The 15,672-nt window shown below is 35.3% G+C and overlaps 1 non-coding gene across 1 annotated transcript; it reads right to left on the bottom strand.

The window, feature by feature from the left end:
* Window positions 1–1,833: 1,833 nt before the first annotated feature.
* On the bottom strand, window positions 1,834–1,972 carry LOC118006311. The gene has a single exon (XR_004678038.1). It is a non-coding gene; the product is annotated as a U4 spliceosomal RNA (small nuclear RNA).
* Between the last annotated feature and the right edge of the window lie 13,700 nt (window positions 1,973–15,672).

The raw sequence follows: 15,672 nt of genomic DNA, 5'->3' as shown, positions 1-15,672 counted from the left end.
GACAGGCAATAATTCCAGTCTCATAAGGCCTTCCATCTCTGGAAACTATCTTCTTCAATTTTTGCACAAAAAGTAGCCAACTCATGTCTGCACTCATCTCTATCTTGTAATAACCAATAATAGTCACTATACACTATTATTTTCAGGTTTTGAAATCACTTCACCAATATCCAGAGGCTTCAGAGGCTTCAGTTTTACCTTTTTTTTTTTTTTTCAATTTCCTAACACGAATCTCCAAGTTTTCAAAATTCAATTTTATTTTTTTTTTCTTGTCTGCCATCTCCCAAATACCATGCCATATAGTTTAGGTTTTTGGCAATGGGTGAACCCAACAGTATGCTAATAAATATTTAACAACCAGATATCCATAAAATAAAATAAAACAAACATAAAAGCTTTGATTTGTAGCACCTGAATATTTCTTTGGTGTTAATACTTCTACCATGGATATTTGAGGCTATGCTCCATCTATCAATGAATGCAGAGTTGAGCTCTCTTGACGCATCAGTAGGAGGCCCAATATGAGACAAACTTTTGGTATATATTTTTTACAACTTTCTGTATTAGTAAAGGTAATAATAGACACAATTCTAATCTAGGTTGTATTTGCTGTTTGAAATGGTCCTATTAGTTTCACATCTTTTAAAATACAACTTTGCAGTTCCTCTGGGTGTGTTTCTTAGCCATTTAAACTCACTTACTTTGACCAAGAGAATGTGCCAGTTCTGAGCGTCTGTCTCAAGAATCATTGTACTTTTATTCTCTACTTTATACCTATGCCTTCACTTTGAGAGCAAGCTCAGACCAGCCAGCTGAGGGATTTTAGAAACATGAGGGAGACAGTTGAGCCCATCAGCCATGAAGAAGCATGGACCCCCAGCTCCAAGAAGCCACCACCCAGAAACAGTAGCAAACCTAGCTGGGACCAAATTCAGCCCAGATTAGTTGAACCACACTGTCTCTGTATAGACCACATATTTGACCCATTACAGATTGCCAACAATCCCAAATGTGATATCCATATCACACACTACAATGGTCTAGAACTGAAGCTTAATTTTATTTCTCTCTTTCTGCACACACACACACACACACACACACACCTCAAGCACTTTCTTGACAACTTGAGGAAGTTTACGTTTGTTAAAAGTTGACTATCAACAAATCTTACTATTTAATGCATTTGAACAATATTTCTATCAGATATTTCTTTTTCTTTTTTCTCCATATCTATACTACTGACTGTTAACTGAAGTAATGGCCTAATTTCTCAGCATCAACCTGGCTCCTTTCATTGCCTTGCCACTTATTTTCTTCTTATAACTTTGTCCTAAACTTATTCGGTGACGTTCAAATGGTCTTTCCAAATAAGGAAGCAAATTTATTAATGGAAACCCCTCTTTCAAGTACCTCTTCAGGTTCAGTTTGCAGGTGCTCAGTGAAGAAACAAACAATAAACAAATTAACAAACTTCCGTTTCAAAGAAATTTACTTTTTAGGACATAGCCATAGATACACATGGGTTTTTGTCTTTGCACAATTTCACCAATTTTCCTTGCAATTTTTCAAATTTTTTTTTTAATTTTTAAGTTTTTTTAATTTAAATTCAATTAGCCAATCATTAGTTTTTGATATAATGTTCAATGATTCATTGGTTGAATATATTACCTAGTGCTCATCATATCACATGCCCTCTTTAATGCCCATCACCCAGTTATACCATCCTCCCACCCACCTCCCTTTCTGCAACCCTCAGTTTGTTTCCCAGAGTCAAGAGTCTCATATGGTTTGTCTTCCTCTCTGATTTCTTCCCATTCAGTCCTCCCCCCAACCCCTATTGTTCTCTGTTCTACTAAGGTTCCTTAAATAATAGTCTTATATGGAGCACTAATCTTTGAGAAAAGTTTTCAATTAGCAATAATCACGCCTTGGATAAACCTCATTGGCTATGATACTGCCACTGTGCAAAGCTGGAACACTAATCTTTGAAAATTGTGAAATGCCTCAAGAGTTTGCATTAGACAATGTGGTGATCAGACCCCAAGGTGACTTCTAATAATCCTGTCTTTGGTATTGACACTTTTGTGGGATTCCCTCTCGCTGAGTGTGGGCCAGATCTGTGATTTACTTGTAACCAACAGTATATGCAAACAGGATGGTTTGACACTCCCTTCACTTCTTGATGGCAAAGGTGGTAGGAAGTCATTCCCATCATTACCCTTTATAAGACTCAAACTTGCTAGTAAATCTATCTATCATATCTATCTATCATCTATCTATCAATCTATCATCTATCTATCTATCTATCTATCTATCTATCTATCTATCTATCTATCTATCCATCCGTCAGTTGTGGGAGAGTCTGTGTTGTATGAATGGAGGTCTTTGTCCTTGGATTCCCCCACCAGAAGATTTACATGGGGATCTGTGCTCCAATGAAGACAGACAGAAGGAAAGTAGTAAGCACAAAGCAATTTACTAAAGCAAAGTACACTCTCAGGGTGGCAGAGTGGGCAGGTTCTGGTTGATGGAACCAGACCCTAGGTTATTTTGGGATTGGATATTATTGGGTCTCTCTGGGCTGGGAGGAGGTCTGACATACAGTGGGGTGGTCTCAAATGAAGGCCCTTCCAATCATTTGGGAAACTCCTACAGGTTGGGAAGGGGAGTTTTTGACCCAACGAGGTTTGTAACCCAACCATCCAGGCAGCCTTTCTCCCTCCACCTGGGAGGGGCTATGCTCTCAAAGCAAATGCATTAAAATGAGTGTAGGGGCTATCCTGGGGCAGAGGTGGAAGAGGAGAGCACATGCTCTGCACCTGAGCTCTTTGGTCTGTAGCCCCAAGGTCTTGGAAACCACAAGGTCAGGATGTTGTGCCCTCCAGCTTTTAATAGGTAGCTTACTTATCACCTTTCTTGCCTCCAGTTCATGTTTGTCATTCACCTTCAAGAACTTGGGACTCTGCCCCTGGGCATTCTTTCCACTGCTTATATCTTTCTTCTACCTACTCTATATCTATCTATCTATCATCTATCTATCTATCTATCTATCTATCTATCTATCTATCTATCATCTATCTATCATCATCTCTCTATCATCTATCTATCTATTGGTTTGTTTATAACTTCTCTTAATGTCTTTGAAGACGCAAGCTGCCATGAATGCTGTCAAAAATAATAAGAACAAGAAAGAAGATCATTCTCTAGTAGATCTTTGAAACAGAAACTTCAATTCTGGCTAACACATTCATAGCAGCATTGTGAGGCCCTAGCTAATATGCCTGGATTTCTAACCCATAATAAGTTTGAGAAAATAAATGGGGTTGTTTGAAACTGCTAAGTTTGAGGTAATTTGTTATGAAGCATAGAGAACTAATCACAGCATGTCTCCTCCCAGAGAGAAAGAATATATTCTAGTTAACTTTGACGAAGTCCAGAAAACAATTATCCTACCATCATCCTTTTTAACAAACCCCCATCCTCATAACTTTCTGCAGCTTCTTTAATTATATTGATTTAATTATGTTTTCGAAGAGTTTGTTTTTTCTTCACATTTCTGATATTTCAAATATTTTATTTTGGTTATTAAAAGTTTATACAAGCTTAGTATTTTTTCACACTCATTTTGTAATAAGATACTTTATGATTGATAGTTTTACTAACAAATGCATGAAAAGGAAATGGCAATTTATAAATTGTAATTCTAAGTTAAATTTCCAATTTAGAAATCAGAAATTGGTTGTTACAGTAAAGTCACAATTTGGGGGATATACAATATTGTTTCATTTTTAATTTTCTGCTCATATAGCTAATATAAAATCAATTGGCCATTGAATTTTAAATGTGTATGTGTATAAATAGCAGAGCTAGAGTGAACCTACGTCTAACTCTAAAACCCATAGTCTTAGACATTAGTGCTATTTTATCATCCTTATATTTATATTCTTTGCCATAAGTATGATAGAATTAATGTTATCTATTAATATTAATTAAATTTGTATTCAACTATTTTAATTAAATCTGATTACGGTTATTATTTATTTAAATAATAGTTATTGAGCAGCTACTATATTTATTTATTTTTTTTAAGGATTTATTCATTTGAGAGAAGGAGAGGGAGAGAGAGAGAGAGGGGAGGGGCAGACGGAGAGAATCTTCAAGAAAACTCTCTGCTGAGCAGGGAGCCAGCTGTGGGGCAGATCCCACAACCCATGAGATCATGACCTGAGCTGAAGCCAAGAGCCAATATTCAAATGACTGAGCAACTGAGGCACTGCAGAGCTATTATATTTATTTATTTATTTATTTTAAGATTTTTTTTTTAATTTATTTATTTGAGAGAGAGAGAATGAGAGAGAACACATGAGAGGGGATAAGGCCAGAGGGCAAAGCAGACTCCCTGCCCAGCAGGGAGCCCGATGCGGGGCTCGATCCAGGGACTCCAGGATCATGACCTGAGCCGAAGGCAGTCGCTTAACCAACTGAGCCACCCAGGCGCCCAGAGCTATTATATTTAAAACACTGTGTTAATACTGTGCTGGGGGTGGAGAGATAAGCAAAAAAGATTGGTTTCCTGCTCTTATAAAACTTAACACTATATGGTGATCAAAGATAGCCACATTAATCAAATAGTCATTCTAAAAAATGGTTCACAAATTGGTATATAAAAGCTAAAGGAAAACATCTGTGGTTCATTGATAAACCATGTGTTGTTTAAAGTACATTCCTCTGAGTTGTCTGACTCTGATTTTGGTTCAAAGAGGATTCTGGGCTTTCTTTATCTTTGAGCCACTTTGTGGTTATCCAAGTGCTAGATAACTGATGCACTTGCAAATAAATGTCTGTAGACATGCAAATAAATTCTGCCCAGTGGAGAGACTAACCTTTTCTTCCTACTCCTCTGTTCTACTTCCTCACCTGATGGAAAAATGGCAGCCAGCCATTTACAAATTTACTTCAGTAAACTTTGTTTGGCAATCTGTGTTTTACCAAGCCCTCCACATGATTCTGATGAACAGATACGTTTGGGAACCATTTCATAGGTGATAGAGGCTTCACGTTTGTGTTTTGATGGAATTTGGAAATTAGACCCAAATTGTACTAAGAAGAGTTAGTGGGGAGTGATAACGTGGCTGTCAGGAATAAAAACAATTGGAACTATTCTGGCTTAAAAGGAGAGGAGATAAGATAACTATGGGGTGGGGGTAGTAATGTAGTTAAGGGTTAGTTGCTTGATGTTTGTTGTTGCTTTTTTAAATAGATATTTAAGGATAGTTAAAGGCAATAGGAAAGGATCTAGTCTGGAGAAAAAGTCTGAATATAAAATAAAATAAATGTATTATAACAAAAATATTCTTTTTTTTTTTTTTAAAGATTTTATTTATTTATTTGAGAGAGAGAGAGCACAAGAGAGGGGAGCGGGAGAGGGAGGAGCAGACTCCCCGCCGAGCAGGGAGCCCGATGTGGGACTCGATTCCGGGACTCCAGGATCATGACCTGAGCCGAAGGTAGTCGCTTAACCAACTGAGCCACCCAGGCGCCCATAACTTAAAAATATTCTTAAGAAGACTGAAGAAGATAAAGTCCAAAGTAAATATTTTCAAGTTCACCATTAGATGAGAATTGCTATTTGCTTTTAGTGAAGATTTGGCAAAGTTTTCTGTAAAGTGTGAGTATTTTATGCCTTGAGGAGCAGTCTTTGTTAAAACTAGTCAACTTTGCCATTTCATCAGGAAAGCAGACATCAACAAGTAAGAGAATGGGCATTGCTGTGCTTCATTAAAACTCTTACTTGCCAAAGTAGGCAGCAGGGTCATTTTTGGCCCATGAGCTAAGTTTCCAGCCATTGCTTAAATGGAACAGGAACAAAAGAGTAGAATATACTGAGCTATAAGAATGCTTTTGTGTTGGTATATTTGTAGAATAAAGATGGAAGGGGTTGACTTTTTCTTTTTCTTTTTTTTTTAAAGATTTATTTATTTATTTGAGAGAGCGAGAATGAGAGAGAGAGAGTACATGAGAGGGGGGAGGGTTAGAGGGAGAAACAGGCTCCTCGCCGAGCAGGGAGCCCGATGCGGGACTCGATCCAGGGACTCCAGGATCATGAACTCAGTAGAGTTAGAGTGTTGCAAGTTAAGTGAAAACAAAACAAAAGGTTAAAAGGGGCAAAGGGCTTTTACAGTATTTTCAATGCTGTTAATGAGCTTGTGATCTGTAAAGTCTATGCTACACAGGAAGAGAAGAAAACCCTATCGAATTATGAAGTATAGAATACCAATGGACCTAATGTGTCCATAAAGTAAAAAGACAGTTCTAGTGGTATAAAACTGAATAAAGAAAACCTCACTTAAAGTGAAGTCAGAGAAAAAAAAAAAGTGAAATCGGGAGGCCAGAGAGGGGGCTCTCATGCCCTACAAATTCTCATTAACTGCTGTCCCCTACAGGAAGAGACATTGCGTTCCCAACAGCAAAAAACCTACTTCACTACTTTAGCAAGAAGAAAGAATTTCTTCTTGCTCAGCAATAAACTCAGCCAATTAGAAAATTCCACAACTCAGCCAATGAGAAACCATTACTACCCAGAACTCTCACTTTCCTCTATGGACTTCCAAAGCAGCCCCTCCCAACCTCCTCCTTTTCTTTATAAAGCAGCAGTTCCTCTCCTTTGAACTCAGGGCTTACCTATGGTTTGCTGTAGCTTACATGTCCCAAATTGCAATTCCTCTGCTATTCCTCAGTAAACCTATTCCACTGGTAAAATAACTGGCTATTTTACTTTTAAGGTTGACAGTGGTAAACACTGTGAAAAAATGAGAAGCTTGTGAGTTCCAGAGAAATAATTCTAGGGGGGCAAAGACAGCTACATTAAAATTATCTATGGATGTTTTAATTTATTTTTATTTGAAGGATAATTTAAATTTTATTTTGACTGTGTTTTACATGATTTAAGTAACCATCTTTTATTTTATTTATTTTCTTAAAGATTCTATTTATTTATTTTAGAAAGAGTGAGAGAGAGCAGAAGCCGGGGTGGAGGAGAGGCCGAGGGAGAAGGAGACTCCCTGCTAAGCAGGGAGCCAGATGCAGTACTTGATCCCAGGACTCTGGGATCCTGACCTGAGCCGAATGAAGGCAGGCACTTAACCAACTAAGCCACCCACGTGCCCTAGTGATCATCTTTTAACCAAATATTGCCAAGCTATTTTTGTATCCTTTGATACATGTTTAAGATTACGTTGGGCACCTTCAAATAGCAGTGCTAATAGGAAACAAAAAATCAGTCATACTCAAATCATGAATGAAGCTTTTGCCATGAATGAAATACAAGTAGTGAGAGGTCATACTGTACTAATGAAAGTTTCATGGAAGTTTCATTAAAGAAAAGAAGTGAAAAATTAAGAAATCACACATTGACTAGGCTTCATTAACTCAAAATAATCTGAAGCTTAATGATTTATCTTTGATTAAGCAACATAAGCATTATATTGAACTTTAATTAAAATGCATTATTTTTGTAGATTTGTTTGTATTAGTATGATTATATGTGTTAATATGGCAATGTTCTGATGGTTATTTGGTTAAAGATTGTTGCTATTTGCTTACACATATCCCAGTAATGTAATTAAAATGATGTAACTAAAAAAGGGGGACAAGTTTGAACAATGATGTTACAGGTGATGCAAACATTTTAGGTAATTTAAATATATCAAATGTTAGTTCAGATGATGATAATTATGGGTCATATGGTGAAGATGCACATTTTTATGTAAATTAGAAAATAAATCTTAAAAATAACTCAAGCTGGCTTCTTTTGGTGCATGCCACCGTTCTTGGCTACATTCAAATCCCTTTGGAATGCAAAAAGCCCTAATGAAAGCTATGATTAACTAGTTACATAGTTCATAACCAAGGTCTAATTATAAGTTTAGACATCTCCTTGCCTAACAAAGAAAAAGTCATTGCTGCTGACAGCTACACAAGCTATAAAAGCTGGGAAATGTCTAAGTAAGGGCATTTAAAACAGCTGTGACATTGTCAGGGTAAAACCCTGCCGTTTCTCTTAGGTGAAGTGAGAGAAGATGTATCATTAAGTTCACAACAAGACACATCTTTATGTGCGAATTCACCAATTCTCATAGGTAGTAAAATTATAACTGCCAATTTTTTAAACAAAGCCTACAACTCTTGGAGTTTTAAATAGAAAGTAATGCATTGCAATCACAAAACATTCACAAAACTTTTCTTGGGAAAAACTGTCTTCATACTGTTTTTTATTTCTTTGTATGATATAACTACACTCCTCCAGTTTGCAAAGACAGCTACATTAAAGAGCAGAATTTAAAGGTGTCTCTGTGGCAATTTGATAAGGTAAAAATAGTTTATAACATTAAACATTAGGTGTTAAATTCCAAACTTCTGATTGAAAAACATAGAGTGAAATTTAATAAAATTTTTTATCTGTTTTTATATCTAATTATATATATATATATATAATGTTATATAGGTATAATTGTATATTTTATAGTCAGAGATAGCCAATAGTCAAAATATGTTTTGTAATCAAATATATATATGATAGTACTCACATATATAAATTATATATATCAATTGACTATTATGTACAATACATGATTATTTGATAATATTTGCCTATAAAATATAATCATAAAATTAAATATATAAAGAGAGAGTATTATAACTTTATTGTTTGGTTTTTGTGTTAAATTTTATCACTTAAAAAAACAAATTAAGAAATAAGAAGCCCTAAGATTGAAATGGTTTTACTTTAGAGCTTTTGATAAATTCACTCTGTAAAATAAATTAGCAATTTGTAGAGGTTTTCCACTATGTGGCTTGATTTATACATTCATTCAGGAAATGAATATGTAACAGTTAATATGCAGCAGCACTACCTTAGGCTGTTGTTCAAGGTTGTGGAACAAAATAGACAGAACCTCATGAGCCTTTCAGTCCAGAGGGAGCATTCACTGGCCAATGAAAAATGTCAACCAAAGATAGCCTTTATTTTACTAATACTAAAATGCATCTTTTTGGTTTTGTTTTGCATTTTAACGTCTCTGAACTTAGGATTCATTGTCTGTTTAATAGTGCCTTTCTGTTACTATGGTCCAGGAAGCCATTTTTTAGTAGTCAAAATAGAAGTAATTATCACTCTCTGCCTGTGGGCACATTTGGTCGGGCAGTTCATATATCACTATTAGTGGAGTCATGTTTTGCATGACAAAATTTCTCAGTCCTTAGGGGAAAGGAATTCACAGACATAGCAGTGCCTCTCATATTAATTAATGTAATTAATTAGTCTAATTAACTAACATAAAAGAAAGGGGATTTCCCTTCAACTTATAAGTATGAGCAAGAGATGCATGCAAGGATCCGGGGAAGAGAGCAGGACTGGAATTGGCTTAAGTTGACAGGAAGTAGAAATAATGAGGCAGTCCTATTTGGTGTAGACACAAGCTCATGTAAGAGCACATATAGCTGTTATTGCTGGTGGTAGGTCTTGAAAGGTAACTCCACAGACATTTCTGTACACAAGATATACAGGATTATTTAAAGAAGGAAGAGGAGTCCTGATTATTGATCACTTCTGCTGAAAGTAAGAAAGTGACAACACCAAACTTGCAAAATGTGAGCCAGTGGTTTCATTTAAAATCCAGGAAACAATGATAAAGAAATCTTTGGAAAAATAAAATATTTGTTTTTTCTCTGCATTTGTCAATTCTCTAATAGCATTCCATGGAAAACATGGACATCATTAACTGTGAATCAAAAAACAAAAAGTTGGACTGTGAATTCAAGGAAGGCTTAGGGATACCTGCACCAATTTATTTTGCTTATAGTTATGATTGTTTATATGTACAAAAGTCATAAATGTTGAATAAAATTCAAACCATTATTTTCGAAACTTTAAAATCAAAATTATGAGTGATACAAAAACAATAATTCATAGTGTGAAAAAGTTGCTGCTTTCCTAGCAGTATATAAAATAATTCTGGGCCTTCTAGTCAGATAGGAACATAATGAAATACATGATAATTAAAACATCTGCTTAAAGGAAACAAAGTAAGGGATAAAACTGTAAATTAGGGAATGCTTTGTAAAGATTGGTGACATTTCTAATGAAGTGACATTTATTTTTGAGATTTGAGAAATTAGAATAGTTTGCTTTGCAAATACATGTTTACTATAGAATTATCCAATTGAGCCATTTCTGAGGGAAAAGGGGCACTCTTAGTAATTATGCTGGGATTGTATACAGAAAACCAGTGACTATGGTCACAGTAAACAAAGTGTGGGGGGGAAACAAAGGGAAGGGAGAAGAAAATGTAAAATAATGAGGAAAAGGTTGGCATATAGGAGCAACTTAACTGCTGTTGTAACATTTAATAAGATCGGGTGAGAGGAATTGCTGCCAATGGATTTAGCAATAATTATTGAAAAAAAAAAATATATATAGTAAAAGCTGCCTCCAGCCAGTTGTGGACAGATAGGTGAAAGGCAGATTCAGAAGTTAAGAGACTGTGGGTGGTGATTCTTTCAAGAAGTATGCCCATGAAGGGAATGAGAGAAATGAGGGGGAAGATGGAAAGCATCTCAGAATCAAGAGGGAGCATCATATTTATTATTGCTATTATTTATTTTATTTTAATGATAATGTCCCAGAAAGAATCTATATTCTTTTTTTTTAAAGATTTTATTTATTTATTTGACAGAGAGAGAGAGAGAGAGACAGCTAGAGAGGGAACACAAGCAGAGAGAGTGGGAGCGGGAGAAGCAGGCTCCTGGCTGAGCAGGGAGCCCGATGCGGGGCTTGATCCCAGGACCCTGGGATCATGACCTGAGCCGAAGGCAGACGCTTAACGACTGAGCCACCCAGGCGCCCCAAGAATCTATATTCTTGAGTAAGAGGTACACAAGATACATTAGGAAGGGAGAACTTGATTTAATATATGATAGCAAGAAGCAAATCTCTTGAGAAAGTGACAAAATTCAGGTATAAAAACTGGGATTGCTTTCAGATTGCCGAGACACATTGTGGTATCTGAGAGTGAGATATCACCTTGCAGACCTCCAACTGCCAAAACCATGATTTAACAACAGGGTGGTAAGGACAAAATTAGAATACAAAAAGGGAGAAAGAGAGAGAGAGAAAAAAAAAGAAGGAAAGAAGGAAGGAATGAAGGAACAAAGGAACGAAGGAGCTATAGTAATAGCTACCTCTCACAAATTGATTGCATCGATATAGATTGGATCTGATTCAGTGGTTAAGAGTGAAATAACCAGAAAACTGCAAAGTCAACTTATTTTAACAATCTTTATCACTAAATTGCAGTGCACTAACTTATTTAGGTTAAGAATGATCTATTTCAAAACAGTTGCTATTATTTTTGCTTGAGATGGAAGTTAATCATTTGTGGAAGCTCATCATACAGCCTTTTTGTACTGAATCTGATATTGTTCAAAATTAATTATTGACTTTTCTGATTTAGAAAGTTGAAGAGTGATAGGCAAACACTATAGATTTTTAGAAATGTTCTGTTTTTCCCCATGGTTAACAGGAAAATATTCAGGGAATCTGGTTATGTAGAAAGGTTCTCAGAGTATCTATTGTCTGGAAATAAGACAGTAATGCAGAAAGATATCTTTCCTGCTGTTTTCAATCAGGCTCCTCTCAGTATTGTAATAAAAATAAGACAGTAATGATTGTTATATATACAAATAAAACCCCTCAGATTGTAATCATGGAAATTAATATTGACTTGTCAAACCATAGCCCATGCTACCATATATGACAGTGGGTGATTGTAGAGTTTACAATGTACCATGACTAAGTGAAATTCAATTTAATTGGAAATATGTGTAAATTTTATTATATTTTATGAATATTTGAACTGATAACGATGAAGCCTTTTGACCTCACCACAATTAAATTATAACAGCTGTGATGTCTCAAACCCAACCCATGTCGAATGAACCCAACACTTAGAACATCTGTTCTGCAATAAAAGAAGGCTAATTGCCTCAATCTCAATGACATTCGAGTAGAATTGCCAGATTCCAACAGAGAGCAAAGAAAGGAAAAGCAAGTTGGAAGAATTAGTATTCACTAAAGCAAAAGCCTTCATTTTTTTCTAAGAGAAAAATGTTTAAGAATTCTGCAGTGAATTACTTTATAATTTTAAAATGTTTAAACATAGTTGGAGTATTTGTTTTCTAAATAAGTATGTGAATGAATGAATAAATGACCCAGCATGGCTTCTGGCATTTCTCAAGTTAGACTCCAGGGTTGGGGCACAAACCCCTATCTAAATATAAACATGTAGACATTAGGACAAGTTCTGCTTTATTTTCAAACTCTTGCCCCAAATCTATTTTTGATACATAGACTTTCACCAGATTACTGTTCCCCATCTCACTCACTAGCCTTGAGGAAAAGTGAATCATCTGTAGCTCAGCATAGAAGAAGCTTCGTGATCTAACTTAAGGTGTTCATTCCAGATTGTTTGCATCACATCACATTCCAGTGCATGGGCTCTGGATTCTGGACTTCCTATCATTAGTCTGTATGCATCATACTTTCTCCTGCCCCATGCTTTCTTCTAAAGGTAGTCTATTTGCTATCCATAGCTCTCATAATATGCATCACTTTCTACTAACAGAATTCTCCTCAACCTCTTTCCCCACAGCCTAATTGTGGTCATTCACATCTTCTATCCCATGTATTATATGCCTAAAGTTCCATTTACAACTTCTTACTGTAATTATACACAATAATTACTTCTGTCTCTCCTGGTTGAATTTAGTCTTCTCTTGAGCAGAAACTGTGGTATTCCATTGTATAACCTTAGCACCTAGCACACAAACATGCATTCAATGGACAAGCATTTGTTTATTACATGAATGAATTCAATTGAGAAGTATCTTTGTGTGGTGGAAAAAGCATACATATTTTGGTGTTAGATCACCCTGGATTAAAGTTTCCACTCTATCAGTGATCAGTTCTGCTATATTATATAAGAAAGATAGTTTCTGATTCACGAGTATTGATTCATGTCCAAACCTGGATTAATAATGAATGGAACTTGGTAAGTTACTGGAAATCAGGATAATGTTGTTTAATGTAACAAATAATGCCTCAAGCATAAGGAAAATAAGTAAACATTATTTTTTCCTCTATTTCCATTACTAATGTCAACTTGGACTACTAAGGGAAAAGAAAAAAAAAAGAACTTTAAAGGGAAATTTGACCTCTCAAAAATGAATGGATAGAACTAGGTGACCAGTATCCCTCTCCAGGGTTGCCTTAACTTGTGATTATTAAATCATTACTTTAGAATCTGTTAAAAAGACAGTTATAATTCCTCATTTAATAGAACTAAAATATTTATAAAGTAAGACACTTGTTAAGTTTCCAATCTTAAAAGATTAAAATGCCTTTAAACTTATGGATATTGAAAACAAATCTTGGGTGCCTGGGTGGCTCAGTCATTAAGCTTCTGCCTTCGGCTCAGGTCATGATCCCAGGGTCCTGGGATCGAGCCCCGCATCGGGCTCCCTGCTCGGCAGGAAGCCTGCTTCTCCCTCTCCCACTCCCCCTGCTTGTGTTCCCTCTCTTGCTGTGTCTCTCTCTGTCAAATAAATAAATAAAATCTTTAAAAAAAAAAAAAGAAAACAAATCTTTAGGCTCTTTTGGCTTATAATCTACTTTGAGAGCCTCTAATATATCAATAATAATGTACAAAAATAATAGTATATGATATGAGATTGATTATATAAGGAAAAAAGTTAACTTCTACATTGAGTTTGATAAGAATTGATTAACAATGTAAAATCTTTGCCACACTAACACTTTTGCAAGACTTTTAAAGTCGGAGGCAAGACAGAACTTTGGCCTAGCATATGATGTGGCTGTTTATAAATAATTTTCCTCATTGCTGGGTGCCAATAGACTCAGGACCACTCAGCCAAAAAATTACAAAATTACTACCTTTTGTGATCATTTTTGTCATTTAGGTTTTTAGAGAACCTGCAGCAAATACAAATGCTATTTTGACAAAAATGTGTGTTTGGCAAAAGCCACCATCTTAGATTTGGAACACAGTTTTTGAATTGATTCCTTAATTTTTTTTTTTTTTTTAATTTCCAAAATAGGTAATGATTGCTATGGATGACTGAAAATGTTCTATAAAGTTTCTTGGGAAAAAAAAAATTGTAGATTTTTTTGGAAAGTGGTTTTGTTTTTATTGTAATTTTTACAGAAAGAAAATTCACTGATAAAAATATATTTCTATGTTAAATATATAGTTACCATATAAACCAGCAATTCCACTCCTAGATACCTACTCAAGAGAAATAAAAATACATGTCAACATAAAAGTTGTACACAAAGGTCCATAGGAGTATTATTCATAATTTTCAAGAAATGGAAAAAACCCAAATGTTCAATTGATGAATGTATAAACAGAATGTGAGGTATACATACAATAGAATATTATTTGCAATAAAAAGAAATGGAATACTGATACACACTACAAAATAATGGTATGTGAAGGGAGCCAGTCATAAACAACTACATAAAATTCTATTCATATAAAATTTCCTGATTTTGTTTACATAAAATTGACAATTCTATAGAGACAAAATGTCAAGTTATAGTTGCCAGAGATTAGAGATTAGCGAGGAGAGAAGGGAATGACTGATAACAGCTATGAAATTTTTTTTTGGTGTGATGGAAAAGTTCTAAATTAGATTGTGTTAATGACTGCACAACTCTAAATATACTAAAAAGCATTGAATTGTATACTTAGAACAGGTGAATTACATTATGCAAATTACATCTCAATAAAGCTGTTTAAATATATATATATCTTTCAAAGTTTAAAGGGGTTTAGTATATTGAGTAGTAAAACTGTTTTATATTTTAACAAAAAATCTTAAGAAATTAATATTAGCTTCGAAAGATAACAGTAAGTCATCTGCTTAGACATCTTTATTCTAAAATATTCAAGGTTTAATATTTTTTATGAATCTATCCTCATGAATATTAAAACATAACCCCTACAAATAAAAACTAGTGACTAATTTGAAAGATATAGAAGTTTAAGAGCTTTAAATTTTATTTAAATTTTCCTATAATTACTTAAGTTTTTTTAATACATAATGAGGTTATTTCTTTTTTTTTTATTCTTATGTTAATCCCCATACATTACATCATTAGTTTTTGATGTAGTGTTCCATGATTCATTGTTTGTGCATAACACCCAGTGCTCCATACAGAACGTGCCCTCCTCAATACCCATCACCAGGCTAACCCAACCTCCCACCCCCCTCCCCTCTAAAACCCTCAGTTTGTTTCTCAGAGTCCATCGTCTCTCATGGCTCATCTCCCCCACCAATTTCCCCCCCTTCATTCTGAGAGGGGAGTTTCATACTAGCCTTTGGGTTTAAACAGAGAGCAACCATTACACTTCAAAGAACAGGTTTCTGACTCTGGGTCTTGAGGTCTTTTTAAAAACCTACCTTCATGGGGCGCCTGGGTGACTTAATCGGTTAAGCATCTGTCTTCAGCTCAGGTCATGATCCCCGGCTCCCTGCTCAGTGGGGAGTCTGCTTCTCCCTCTCCCTCTATGTCTCCACCACCACTTGTGTTGC

Source organism: Mirounga leonina, unplaced genomic scaffold (genome assembly GCF_011800145.1).
Source record: "Mirounga leonina isolate KUSES-001 unplaced genomic scaffold, KU_Mleo_1.0 Mir_95, whole genome shotgun sequence".
NCBI classification, from domain to species: Eukaryota; Metazoa; Chordata; class Mammalia; order Carnivora; family Phocidae; genus Mirounga; species Mirounga leonina.
This window is presented reverse-complemented; position numbering and strand designations above follow the sequence as displayed.